The sequence below is a fragment of the Bombina bombina genome, chromosome 3, assembly GCF_027579735.1.
Source record: "Bombina bombina isolate aBomBom1 chromosome 3, aBomBom1.pri, whole genome shotgun sequence".
NCBI lineage: Eukaryota > Metazoa > Chordata > Amphibia > Anura > Bombinatoridae > Bombina > Bombina bombina.
Genome location: NC_069501.1, coordinates 773272219 through 773287637, shown reverse-complemented (window position 1 = coordinate 773287637; position 15419 = coordinate 773272219). Strand labels below are relative to the sequence as shown.

The 15419-nt window shown below is 35.5% G+C and overlaps 1 protein-coding gene across 1 annotated transcript in view; it reads right to left on the bottom strand.

Moving 5' to 3' along the window:
* Nucleotides 1-13996, bottom strand: part of LOC128654012 (interleukin-1 receptor type 1) — a 317896-nt gene extending 303900 nt beyond the window's left edge. Inside the window, exon 1 of the mRNA XM_053707657.1 lies at nucleotides 13919-13996. The gene's annotated coding sequence lies outside the window, so the exon portion shown is untranslated. The remainder of the gene's footprint in view (nucleotides 1-13918) is intronic.
* Between the last annotated feature and the right edge of the window lie 1423 nt (nucleotides 13997-15419).

The window sequence follows — 15419 nt, the reverse complement described above, 5'->3', positions numbered from 1 at the left end:
AATAGGATTTGTTCTACCTTAATTCCGATTGGCTGATAGAATTCTATCAGCCAATCGGAATCTAAGGGACGCCATCTTAGATGACATCACTTAAAGGTAGAAAATAAAGGGTTTATAGTGTATAAAGCGCTGGACTTAAAACGCTTTTTTGCCTCCCGAAATACTGTCCTCCTCCTGGACAGAGAAAATGTAAATAAAACAGAGAATGGTTTTCGGGGGTGTTCAGTAAGCTCAAAACGTTAGAGATATGGGTATGATCACATTAATAATGGGGACCTTAATAAGGGTGTTCTCAAATAATTATATATATATATATATAATTATATATATATTTGGACTCTTTTCCTTTTTGGTAAAAAATTATTGAAGGATAAATCACTCTTTTTTTATCTTTTATTGAAAAATACACCTTTATTTATTTATTCGTGTTTATTATAAATTTACATAATGGTTGTTATGTTCTTTATTAGTTTTGAATATATGAAACATTAAATGTGAATTCTAATGTTTATAAATTTTATCTGTACCCAAATAAATATGATGTCACATTGAAACACTTCCGGACTCTCAGTTTAAAGCCTCTATATTTGTGATATGGTTAAACCAGGTACGTTTTTTTTTTTTTTTTTTTGACTAATATATAGTGAAGAGAACTTGAAAATATATGCCAACTTTTACTTATTAAAAAAACATTACATAAAAATCATAAAAAACAAAATTATACAATTAGCAGATTTTTCACTGAAATCTATTGTGACAAATTTATTCCTTTAAAAACAAACAATTAAACTTTCTTCTAAGAAAACCTTTGATATGCGTAGATATTTAAAATAAATTACTAAGCTTATAACTTTATGCAAGTGTTTTCAATATACTTCTGCTTTAAGAAAATGGCTTCTGTGTTTTCTTACTGGACTGATAAGTATAGGATGGTCTAACGTTACCACCTTTAATTAACCAAAAAAAAATATTATTTTTAAAGAGAAAGCTGTATAGTCTCTTTAAGCAAATGGTAATTTTGTTGCAATGCCCCTTATTTTGACATATGTAAATTTGCGTGTTATTTTAGAAATGGAAAGTCTCTCCAAATGTAACGATTACACAAAAGTCTCTCCTAATGCATATTTCTCCTTGACAATAAACTTTAGTAGTGGCCAACTACTGAATGCTTAAGTTGCCTTTTAGGACTTGCCTTAGGGAGGGTTTTTTTAAAAGATCTTTATATGATTAGTACCTTTGGTAGACTTTGTAGTAATCCTGCCATGCAGGTAGTCTTACCCTTCCTTTGAGTAATCTTCCCTCAGGAGTTGATGTTTGTCAGTAACAGTCAGAATTATTCCAGGTGGATGTTTTCAGACTCCACCTGGATTATTATTATAATTAACTACATTATTCCTATTTAAAACTAAATACTTACCTATAAAATAAACCCTAAGCTAGCTACAAAATAACTAATAGTTACATTGTAGCTATTTTAGGGTTTATTTTTATTTTACAGGCAAGTTTGTATTTATTTTAACTAGGTAGAATAGTTATTAAATAGTTATTAACTATTTAATAACTACCTAGTTAAAATAAATACAAAAGTACCTGTAAAATAAACCCTAACCTAAGTTACAATTACACCTAACACTACACCATAATTAAATACATTTACTAAATTAAATACAATTACCTAAATTAAATTAAATTAGCTAAAAAAAACAAAAAAAACTAAATTACAGAAAATAATAAAAAATACAGATATTTAAACTAATTACACCTAATCTAATAGCCCTATTAAAATAAAAAACACCCCCCCAAAACAAAAAAAAAAACCCTAGCCTAAACTAAACTACCAATAGCCATTAAAAGGGCCTTTTGCGGGGCATTGCCCCAAAGTAATCAGCTCTTTTACCTGTAAAAAAAATACAAACAGCCCCCCCCAACAGTAAAACCCACCACCCATACAACCAACCCCCCAAATAAAAACCTATCTAAAAAAACCTAAGATCCCCATTGCCCTGAAAAGGGCATTTGGATGAGCATTGCCCTTAAAAGGGCAGTTAGCTCTTTTGCCGCCCAAAGTCCCTAACCTAAAAATAAAACCCACCCAATACACCCTTAAAAAAACCTAACACTAACCCCCTGAAGATCGACTTACCAGGAGACGTCTTCATCGAAACCAAGCCAAAGTCCTCAATGAAGCCGGGAGAAGTCTTCATCCAAGCCGGGTGAAGTGGTCCACCAGACGGGCAAAAGTCTTCATCCAAGACGGGCAGAAGTGATCCTCCAGACGGGCAGCCAATCGCAATTAAGGTAGAAAAAATCCTATTGGCTGATGCAATCAGCCAATAGGATTGAGCTTGCATTCTATTGGCTGATTGGAACAGCCAATAGAATACGAGCTCAATCCTATTGGCTGATTGCATCAGCCAATAGGATTTGTTCTACCTTAATTCCGATTGGCTGATAGAATTCTATCAGCCAATCGGAATCTAAGGGACGCCATCTTAGATGACATCACTTAAAGGTAGAAAATAAAGGGTTTATAGTGTATAAAGCGCTGGACTTAAAACGCTTTTTTGCCTCCCGAAATACTGTCCTCCTCCTGGACAGAGAAAATGTAAATAAAACAGAGAATGGTTTTCGGGGGTGTTCAGTAAGCTCAAAACGTTAGAGATATGGGTATGATCACATTAATAATGGGGACCTTAATAAGGGTGTTCTCAAATAATTATATATATATATATATAATTATATATATATTTGGACTCTTTTCCTTTTTGGTAAAAAATTATTGAAGGATAAATCACTCTTTTTTTATCTTTTATTGAAAAATACACCTTTATTTATTTATTCGTGTTTATTATAAATTTACATAATGGTTGTTATGTTCTTTATTAGTTTTGAATATATGAAACATTAAATGTGAATTCTAATGTTTATAAATTTTATCTGTACCCAAATAAATATGATGTCACATTGAAACACTTCCGGACTCTCAGTTTAAAGCCTCTATATTTGTGATATGGTTAAACCAGGTACGTTTTTTTTTTTTTTTTTTTGACTAATATATAGTGAAGAGAACTTGAAAATATATGCCAACTTTTACTTATTAAAAAAACATTACATAAAAATCATAAAAAACAAAATTATACAATTAGCAGATTTTTCACTGAAATCTATTGTGACAAATTTATTCCTTTAAAAACAAACAATTAAACTTTCTTCTAAGAAAACCTTTGATATGCGTAGATATTTAAAATAAATTACTAAGCTTATAACTTTATGCAAGTGTTTTCAATATACTTCTGCTTTAAGAAAATGGCTTCTGTGTTTTCTTACTGGACTGATAAGTATAGGATGGTCTAACGTTACCACCTTTAATTAACCAAAAAAAAATATTATTTTTAAAGAGAAAGCTGTATAGTCTCTTTAAGCAAATGGTAATTTTGTTGCAATGCCCCTTATTTTGACATATGTAAATTTGCGTGTTATTTTAGAAATGGAAAGTCTCTCCAAATGTAACGATTACACAAAAGTCTCTCCTAATGCATATTTCTCCTTGACAATAAACTTTAGTAGTGGCCAACTACTGAATGCTTAAGTTGCCTTTTAGGACTTGCCTTAGGGAGGGTTTTTTTAAAAGATCTTTATATGATTAGTACCTTTGGTAGACTTTGTAGTAATCCTGCCATGCAGGTAGTCTTACCCTTCCTTTGAGTAATCTTCCCTCAGGAGTTGATGTTTGTCAGTAACAGTCAGAATTATTCCAGGTGGATGTTTTCAGACTCCACCTGGATTATTATTATAATTAACTACATTATTCCTATTTAAAACTAAATACTTACCTATAAAATAAACCCTAAGCTAGCTACAAAATAACTAATAGTTACATTGTAGCTATTTTAGGGTTTATTTTTATTTTACAGGCAAGTTTGTATTTATTTTAACTAGGTAGAATAGTTATTAAATAGTTATTAACTATTTAATAACTACCTAGTTAAAATAAATACAAAAGTACCTGTAAAATAAACCCTAACCTAAGTTACAATTACACCTAACACTACACCATAATTAAATACATTTACTAAATTAAATACAATTACCTAAATTAAATTAAATTAGCTAAAAAAAAACAAAAAAAACTAAATTACAGAAAATAATAAAAAATACAGATATTTAAACTAATTACACCTAATCTAATAGCCCTATTAAAATAAAAAACACCCCCCCAAAACAAAAAAAAAAACCCTAGCCTAAACTAAACTACCAATAGCCATTAAAAGGGCCTTTTGCGGGGCATTGCCCCAAAGTAATCAGCTCTTTTACCTGTAAAAAAAATACAAACAGCCCCCCCCAACAGTAAAACCCACCACCCATACAACCAACCCCCCAAATAAAAACCTATCTAAAAAAACCTAAGATCCCCATTGCCCTGAAAAGGGCATTTGGATGAGCATTGCCCTTAAAAGGGCAGTTAGCTCTTTTGCCGCCCAAAGTCCCTAACCTAAAAATTAAACCCACCCAATACACCCTTAAAAAAACCTAACACTAACCCCCTGAAGATCGACTTACCAGGAGACGTCTTCATCGAAGCCAAGCCGAAGTCCTCAACGAAGCCGGGAGAAGTCTTCATCCAAGCCGGGTGAAGTGGTCCTCCAGACGGGCAAAAGTCTTCATCCAAGACGGGCAGAAGTGATCCTCCAGACGGGCAGCCAATCGGAATTAAGGTAGAAAAAATCCTATTGGCTGATGCAATCAGCCAATAGGATTGAGCTTGCATTCTATTGGCTGATTGGAACAGCCAATAGAATACGAGCTCAATCCTATTGGCTGATTGCATCAGCCAATAGGATTTGTTCTACCTTAATTCCGATTGGCTGAGAGAATTCAATCAGCCAATCGGAATCTAAGGGACGCCATCTTAGATGACATCACTTAAAGGTACCTTCATTCTGTGTTAGCTGTTGGATGAAGAGGATTCTCCACGTTGGATGTCTTGAAGATGGACCCCCTTCGTGCCGGATGAATGAAGATAGAAGATGCCGTCTGGATGAAGACTTCTGCCCGGCTTGGATGAAGACTTCTGCCCGTCTGGAGGACCACTTCGCCCGGCTTGGATGAAGACGTCTCCCGGTAAGTCGATCTTCAAGGGTTAGTATTAGGTTTTTTTAATGGTGTATTGGATGGGTTTTATTTTTAGGTTAGGGACTTTGGGCGGCTAAAGAGCTAACTGCCCTTTTAAGGGCAATGCCCATCCAAATGCCCTTTTCAGAGCAATAGGGAGCTTAGGTTTTTTTTTGATAGGTTTTTATTTGGGGGGTTGGTTGTGTGTGTGGTGGGTTTTACTGTTGGGGGGGTTGTTTGTACTTTTTTTTACAGGTAAAAGAGCTGATTACTTTGGGGCAATGCCCTGCAAAAGGCCCTTTTAAGGGCCATTGGTAGTTTAGTTTAGGCTAGGTTTTTTTTATTTTGGGGGGGGGGGGCTTTTTTATTTTAATAAGGCTATTAGATTAGGTGTAATTAGTTTAAATATCTGTAATTTGTTTATTATTTTCTGTAATTTAGTGGGGGGGTTTTTGTACTTTAGCTAATTTAATTTAATTTAGGTAATTGTATGTAATTTATTTAATTGTATTTAATTTAGTTAATTTATTTAATTAGGCCTAGATTTGGAGTTTTGTCGGTAATGAGCCGAAAATCTAACGCCCGCGTTTTTCTGGCCGCACCATAAAAATAACTCTGGTATCGAGAGTCCACATAAAGGCTGCGTTAGGCTCCAAAAAAGGAGCGTAGAGCATTTTTAACGCAGCTTCAACTCTCAATACCAGAGTTGCTTACGGACGCGGCCAGCCTCAAAAACGTGCTTGTGCACGATTCCCCCATAGGAAACAATGGGGCTGTTTGAGCTGAAAAAAAACCTAACACCTGCAAAAAAGCAGCGTTCAGCTCCTAACGCAGCCCCATTGTTTGCTATGCGGTAACCCTTCCGACGTCTGCACTTAACACTCTAACATGTACCCCGAGTCTAAACACCCCTAACCTTACACTTATTAACCCCTAATCTGCCGCCCCCGCTATCGCTGACCCCTGCATATTATTTTTAACCCCTAATCTGCCGCTCCGTAAACCGCCGCTACTTACATTATCCCTATGTACCCCTAATCTGCTGCCCTAACATCGCCGACCCCTATATTATATTTATTAACCCCTAATCTGCCCCCCACAACGTCGCCTCCACCTGCCTACACTTATTAACCCCTAATCTGCCGACCGGACCTGAGCGCTACTATAATAAAGTTATTAACCCCTAATCCGCCTCACTAACCCTATCATAAATAGTATTAACCCCTAATCTGCCCTCCCTAACATCGCCGACACCTAACTTCAATTATTAACCCCTAATCTGCCGACCGAATCTCGCCGCTATTCTAATAAATGTATTAACCCCTAAAGCTAAGTCTAACCCTAATACTAACACCCCCCTAAATTAAATATAATTTAAATCTAACGAAATTAATTAACTCTTATTAAATAAATTATTCCTATTTAAAGCTAAATACTTACCTGTAAAATAAATCCTAATATAGCTGCAATATAAATTATAATTATATTATAGCTATTTTAGGATTTATATTTATTTTACAGGTAACTTTGTATTTATTTTAACCAGGTACAATAGCTATTAAATAGTTAAGAACTATTTAATAGCTAAAATAGTTACAATAATTACAAAATTACCTGTAAAATAAATCCTAACCTAAGTTACAAATAAACCTAACACTAGACTATCAATAAATTAATTAAATAAACTACCTACAATTAACCTAACACTACACTATCAATAAATTAATTAAATACAATTGCTACAAATAAATACAATTAAATAAACTAGCTAAAGTACAAAAAATAACAAAGAACTAAGTTACAAAAAATAAAAAAATATTTACAAACATAAGAAAAATATTACAACAATTTTAAACTAATTACACCTACTCTAAGCCCCCTAATAAAATAACAAAGCCCCCCAAAATAAAAAAATGCCCTACCCTATTCTAAATTACTAAAGTTCAAAGCTCTTTTACCTTACCAGCCCTGAACAGGGCCCTTTGCGGGGCATGCCCCAAGAAGTTCAGCTCTTTTGCCTGTAAAAAAAACATACAATACCCAAGCCCCCCAACATTACAACCCACCACCCACATACCCCTAATCTAACCCAAACCCCCCTTAAATAAACCTAACACTAAGCCCCTGAAGATCATCCTACCTTGTCTTCACCATAGCAGGTTCACCGATCGGTCCAGAAGAGCTCCTCCGATGTCCTGATCCAAGCCCAAGCGGGGGGCTGAAGAGGTCCATGATCCGGCTGAAGTCTTCATCCAAGCGGGGCAGAAGAGTTCTTCCATCCGATTGAAGTCTTCATCCAAGCGGCATCCATCCGGAGCGAAGCGGCAGCATCCTGAAGACCTCCACCGCGGAACATCCATCCTGGCCGACGACTGAACGACGAATGACGGTTCCTTTAAATGACGTCATCCAAGATGGCGTCCCTCGAATTCCGATTGGCTGATAGGATTCTATCAGCCAATCGGAATTAAGGTAGGAATATTCTGATTGGCTGATGGAATCAGCCAATCAGATTCAAGTTCAATCCGATTGGCTGATCCAATCAGCCAATCAGATTGAGCTTGCATTCTATTGGCTGATCGGAACAGCCAATAGAATGCAAGCTCAATCTGATTGGCTGATCGGATCAGATGGCGTCCCTCGAATTCCGATTGGCTGATAGGATTCTATCAGCCAATCGGAATTCGAGGGACGCCATCTTGGATGACGTCATTTAAAGGAACCGTCATTCGTCGTTCAGTCGTCGGCCAGGATGGATGTTCCGCGGTGGAGGTCTTCAGGATGCTGCCGCTTCGCTCCGGATGGATGCCGCTTGGATGAAGACTTCAATCGGATGGAAGAACTCTTCTGCCCCGCTTGGATGAAGACTTCAGCCAGATCATGGACCTCTTCAGCCCCCCGCTTGGGCTTGGATCAGGACATCGGAGGAGCTCTTCTGGACCGATCGGTGAACCTGCTATGGTGAAGACAAGGTAGGATGATCTTCAGGGGCTTAGTGTTAGGTTTATTTAAGGGGGGGTTTGGGTTAGATTAGGGGTATGTGGGTGGTGGGTTGTAATGTTGGGGGGCTTGGGTATTGTATGTTTTTTTTTACAGGCAAAAGAGCTGAACTTCTTGGGGCATGCCCCGCAAAGGGCCCTGTTCGGGGCTGGTAAGGTAAAAGAGCTTTGAACTTTAGTAATTTAGAATAGGGTAGGGCATTTTTTTATTTTGGGGGGCTTTGTTATTTTATTAGGGGGCTTAGAGTAGGTGTAATTAGTTTAAAATTGTTGTAATATTTTTCTTATGTTTGTAAATATTTTTTTATTTTTTGTAACTTAGTTCTTTGTTATTTTTTGTACTTTAGCTAGTTTATTTAATTGTATTTATTTATAGCAATTGTATTTAATTAATTTATTGATAGTGTAGTGTTAGGTTAATTGTAGGTAATTGTAGGTAGTTTATTTAATTAATTTATTGATAGTCTAGTGTTAGGTTTATTTGTAACTTAGGTTAGGATTTATTTTACAGGTAATTTTGTAATTATTTTAACTATTTTAGCTATTAAATAGTTCTTAACTATTTAATAGCTATTGTACCTGGTTAAAATAAATACAAAGTTACCTGTAAAATAAATATAAATCCTAAAATAGCTATAATATAATTATAATTTATATTGTAGCTATATTAGGATTTATTTTACAGGTAAGTATTTAGCTTTAAATAGGAATAATTTATTTAATAAGAGTTAATTAATTTCGTTAGATTTAAATTATATTTAACTTAGGGGGGTGTTAGTATTAGGGTTAGACTTAGCTTTAGGGGTTAATACATTTATTAGAATAGCGGCGAGATTCGGTCGGCAGATTAGGGGTTAATAATTGAAGTTAGGTGTCGGCGATGTTAGGGAGGGCAGATTAGGGGTTAATACTATTTATGATAGGGTTAGTGAGGCGGATTAGGGGTTAATAACTTTATTATAGTAGCGCTCAGGTCCGGTCGGCAGATTAGGGGTTAATAAGTGTAGGCAGGTGGAGGCGACGTTGTGGGGGGCAGATTAGGGGTTAATAAATATAATATAGGGGTCGGCGGTGTTAGGGGCAGCAGATTAGGGGTACATAAGGATAACGTAGGTGGCGGCGCTTTGCGGTCGGCAGATTAGGGGTTAATAAGTGTAGGCAGGTGGAGGCGACGTTGAGGGGGGCAGATTAGGGGTTAATAAATATAATATAGGGGTCGGCGGTGTTAGGGGCAGCAGATTAGGGGTACATAAGTATAACGTAGGTGGCGGTCGGCAGATTAGGGGTTAAAAAATTTAATCGAGTGGCGGCGATGTGGGGGGACCTCGGTTTAGGGGTACATAGGTAGTTTATGGGTGTTAGTGTACTTTAGAGCACAGTAGTTAAGAGCTTTATAAACCGGCGTTAGCCCAGAAAGCTCTTAACTACTGACTTTTTTCCTGCGGCTGGAGTTTTGTCGTTAGATGTCTAACGCTCACTTCAGAAACGACTCTAAATACCGGAGTTAGAAAGATCCCATTGAAAAGATAGGATACGCAATTGACGTAAGGGGATCTGCGGTATGGAAAAGTTACGGCTGGAAAGTGAGCTTTAGACCCTATTTTGAGTGACTCCAAATACCGGCGGTAGCCTAAAACCAGCGTTAGGAGCCTCTAACGCTGGTTTTCACGGCTACCGCCAAACTCCAAATCTAGGCCTTATAGTGTAGTGTTAGGTGTAATTGTAACTTAGGTTAGGTTTTATTTTACAGGTACTTTTGTATTTATTTTAGCTAGGTAGTTATTAAATAGTTAATAACTATTTAGTAACTATTCTACCTAGTTAAAATAGATACAAACTTGCCTGTAAAATAAAAATAAACCCTAAGCTAGCTACAATGTAACTATTAGTTATATTGTAGCTATCTTAGGGTTTATTTTATAGGTAAGTATTTAGTTTTAAATAGGAATAATTTAGTTAATGATATTAATTTTTAGTTAGATTTCTTTTAATTATATTTAAGTTAGGGGGTGTTAGGGTTAGACTTAGATTTAGGGGTTAATAACTTTAATATAGTGGCGGCGACGTTGGGGGCGACAGATTAGTGGTTAATAAATGTAGGTAGGTGGCGGTGATGTTAGGGATGGCAGATTAGGGGTTAATAATATTTAACTAGTGTTTGTGAGGAAGGAGTACAGCGGTTTAGGGGTTAATATATTTATTATAGTGGGTGTTAGTGTACTTTTTAGCACTTTAGTTAAGAGTTTTATGCTACGGCATTGTAGTGTAAAACTCTTAACTACTGGCTTTAAAGTGCGGTACCAGTCTTGACAGGAGAGGATCTACCATTCACTTTTTGGCAGACTCGTAATATCGGCGCTATGCAAGTCCCATTGAAAAAAGAGGATACGCAATTTACATAAGTGGATTTGCGGTATTTCCAAGTCTGGCCAAAAAAGTGAGGGTACACCTGTACCTGCAAGACTCGTAATACCAACGGGCGTTAAAAAGCAGCGTTAGGACCGGGAAACGCTAAGCCTAATGCAAAACTCGTAATCTAGCCGTAAGTGTTTGTTTTGGTATAATGTCCATAATCAAAAGGTGAAACTAGACTTCTATCTAGCAATATTGCAAATAAAAAGATCAGTTTAAAAACAGAAGGTTTTTTTAGGTATAATGTAGTTAATCTAAAGATGACAAAGCAATCTATAGATGGCAATAACACAAATAGAAAATATAACAATTTGTTTACCTTTTGACAACTGCAATTACAGTGGTTCCTTGCCTCTAAGGTACTGCTCAGCATCAGCAATTCTGGGAAACAGCATGAATGTTTATCTACATTGCAGCAGTACTTACAAAAAAGTACCACTAGACGTAGATAAACATCCATATTGGTTAAGGGGATTAAACAATCTGCCAATATATGTATTGATGTATTGAGCTGTCTAAATATATATATGGATGTATTGATCTGTCCATATATGCTAACAGATCTGTGGGAATTGTCTAGGGCAGTGGCTTCTAAGGCTAATAAGATACTAGCATGTATTAAGAGGCATTGATGCAAGGGAGGAAAGAATAATTCTGTCACTATATAAATCCTCACTTTCATGCTGTAGGGATATAATATATCTTATAAAGGTATTAACTTTATTGGTAACATAGTTTAGTGAAGATCTTGTGCGAAGATTATACAGTATATTATGTCCACTATCATATATGAAAACTGAAGGAATGTATTCAATAAAAGCTAAGGTCCCCCACCACGCTTCTTTTCGCTTGTTCTGATTGCATATGTGTTAGTCCTCAAGGAAGTCTATGGCGGTTTGCGGGGTGAGCTTTTGAGGTGGAGGGGGAGCTATTAGGCCCGGAGTGTTTTTAATTTTAATGCTGGAGGTGAGTGTATGCATAGGATTTGCAGGTGAGTACCAGGACGCCATATACCAATTAAGTCTCGATTTTGAACTTAACTTTGACTTGGATTGTTCTGAATATAAACCTACAGGGAGGCTGCACGGACTCTTAAAGTGTCATTAAGGAAACAGTACAGGTTTGTTTCTCTGCTTGGCTCTAGCATTTGAGCGCTGGCCAGGGACATTTTATTTGTATATAATAATATGAGGCATTGATGCAAGAGTGGAAAGCATAATTATGTCACTATATAAATCCCTGGTAAGACCTCACCTTTAGTATAGATTGCAGTTCTGGGGGACAATCTCTAAAAAAGACATTGCAAACTTAGAAAAAGTTCAGAGAAGGGCCACAAAACTAGTAAGGGGAATGGAGAATTATATGAGGATAGGTTAGCCAAACTGTTTACTCTAGAAAAAAGGTGCTTGAGAGGCAACATGATTACTTTATATAAATATATTCAAAGCCCATATACAGAGATGGTGGAAGCTTTGTTTATTCCAAGAAAATTGTTAGTGACAATAAGAGGTCACAATTTAAGGCTGGAAGAAAGGAAATGTAATCTCTAGTAATGTAAATGTTTTTTCACTGTAAGAGCAATTACATTACCTAAGGATTAATGGGATTAATTTAAGATCAACTGGAGCTTTTATTGTAGATAAATTAAGATTTCTATAGGTTTGACTTGATGGAGTTCTGTCTTTTTTAACCTAATCTACTATGTTACTATGTTTTTAAACTATAGCTTCAATATAAAGGTTTTCAGGATATCACACTACATATTTTCTTAGTTCATTAATGCCTATTTTTTTATGAAAGAATATTTGAATAAATATTGGAAGAATAAAGGAACTCTGATCTATGAGTAGGTCTGGATATTACCTCTAGTCCACTAATTCTGGCCTATTAAGATATTGTAGTCGATGAGTAAGAAAGTAGGAGTGTTCCTATATGTTACTTTTAGTGGACTGCTATTTTTTTTATCTCTGCACCAGCAACTTTTTTCCCAGACTGGTAAACCCTAGTGATATTTTTCCCATAGTAGTTATATTTTCCCAGTAGTAGACTGCTTTAGTCCCTGGTGCCAATCTAAGAGCATACTCTGTCTCTGATTGGTAAACATATCAGTATTATCAACTGGACCTATTTAATGGACACATTACCTACCTGATTTTTTTGACCACCTAACTAAAATTTAAAGGGACACTAAAGTTAAAATTAAACTTCCGTGATTCAGATAGAGCATGCAATTTAAACAACTTCCTAATTTACTCCCATTATAAAATGTTCTTCCTTCTCTTGGTATCTTTATTTGAAAAGCAGGAATGTATTCTTAAGAGACTGCCCATTTTTTGTTTAGAACCTGGGTTGCACTTGCTTATTGGCGACTAAATGTTTGGGTTAATATCCCTGTAAGTATTAAAGGGACACTGAGCCCAATTTTTTTCCATCATGATTCAGATAGAGCATGCAATTGTAAGCAACTTTCTAATTTACTCCTATTATCACATTCTTTTCATTCTCTTGGTATCTTTATTTGAAATGCAAGAATGTGAGTTTAGATGCCGGCCCATTTTTGGTGAACACACTGTGTTGTTCTTGCTGATTGGTTGGTAAATTCACCTACCAATAAACAAGTGCTTTCCATGGTTCTGAACCAAAACAATAGCTTAGATACCTTATTTTTCAAATAAAGAAAGCAAGAGAATGAAGAAAAATTGATAATAGGAGTAAACTAGAAAGTTGTTTAAAATTGAATGCTCTATCTGAATCACAAAAGAACATTTTTGGGTTCAGTGTCCCTTTAAGCTAAAATGAACAAGTATTACATTATTTCATTGTTTTTTTGCACAAATTATCAACTCAATTTGTTTTAAATTATGCAATTAATGTGTGCTTTGGATAGTTTAAGTAACATACATAAATAAAAGAAAATGTTATAATATTGCAAAGTATTAATCTCCCCAACCAGCTACTTCATAATGCCACCCGGCTGGCAACATTTTCTTTGGAGAACACTGCATATGATCCGTACATGTGCTGAATTGTCATGCTGCCTCATTGCACTTTTTGCTAGAACATCCCTTTAAAATCTCTATTTTTCAAAATATATTGTATTTTTTAAATGTTAATCTTGAGACTGTATCTATAGATTTCAAAAAGATAAGGCACTCTTTCCTCTCCAACACATGACAAACTAACTTCCTTTACCAATGTAAACGGAAAAAAACATAATTTGATACAATGTAGTACACAGCTAGAACTTACAAGAACTTTCACAAAACATCTCATTTAAAAAAAAAAAAAAAGATTTTTAATCAAACTCTGTTGCCTTCAACAAACCTATGTCACACATCAGTCTATAAAGCCTATGTAAATACAGCTCACAGTAAAAAGGCATTTAAAGTACATACATTTGTTTTGATAGATGAGCTTCTTGCTGGATAATAAGACGTCTCTGACACAGGCACTGGATTTTCTAAACGCAACACGTCTGCACACTGGCTGTATGACATCAGCAACACAGCAAAATATACTGAGTGGGAGGAGATGCTTTTCAAGTTTTCTCTTCTTAAGAAATTCAGCATACCAAAATATAATCTATTATCGCCTCCTGGCCTGTCATTATGTCACATGACATGAGATGTCTCTGCACGAATTTAAGCAATTTTCCGATTAAGATATTGAAAGGTCTCATCCGGTGTGCTAGGTTTGTGTTTAAACACATGGAATCAATGTATTTTATTTGTTGGATTTAGCAAATGGTATTTTAAAATGTAATGTATGGACTTGTTTTATTAAAAAATATGTACTCATGTGCTATGAAAGCAATATTTGTTTTCACATAAAACATATTGTTTTCACATAAAAAAATGTTTTCAGTGGATGATAGTTTCAACTAGTTATTTAGTTACAGAATTAGGAACTTATTGGAAAATTACAAAAAAGTTAAAGGTGGCAATATTACAAATAAAACATTAGGTTTTAAAAAAGCTGTCTGTGTTATAATAATAGGACATCTATAGGTGAAATCAGCAATATATAGGTGGCAATGTTAACAAAAAAGCATAACCGCTTTTTAAAACACTCTGTAATATAATGTATGTAATCTATGGATGAAATCAGCAATCTATAGGGGGCAAAATTACAGCAAAAAAACCCAAAACATTAAAAGTGTTTGTTTTGGTATAATGTCCATAATCAATAGGTGAAACTAGACTTCTATCTAGCAATATTACAATATTTTTTAGGTATAATGTAGGTAATCTAAAGATGACAAAGCAATCTATAGATGGCAATAACACAAATAGAAAATATAACAATTTGTTTAACTTTTGACAACTGCAATTACAGTGGTTCCTTGCCTCTAAGGTACTGCTCAGCATCAGCAATTCTGGGAAACAGCATGAATGTTTATCTACATTGCAGCAGTACTTACAGGAAAGTACCACTAGACGTAGATAAACATCCATATTGGTTAAGGGGATTAAACAATCTGCCCATATATGTATTGATGTATTGAGCTGTCTAAATATATATATGGATGTATTGATCTGTCCATATATGCCAACAGATCTGTGGGAAATGTTTAGCCACAAAGCCACAAAGCTAAAGGCAAATACTAAGAAAAGTTATTAAGGGGAAGAGTGGAAGGGAGAGGCAGGGAAGATCACTTAATACAGTAGAATTGCATAATTAACAAGTGCATAATAAAAAGACAATGCAATAATACTCACAAAAACAGAGGATTTTTTTCTGGCAAATTTATTTTTAAACAACCAAGTCTCAAAGTTTAGATGTATACTGATGTCTACAGACTTCTGCTGGCTCCTTTTTGTATAATGGGTCTTTTCATATGCAGGAGAGGGGGGTGGGGAGAGTGTCGCTTTCTCAGCCCATTTCAGTGGGTGTCCC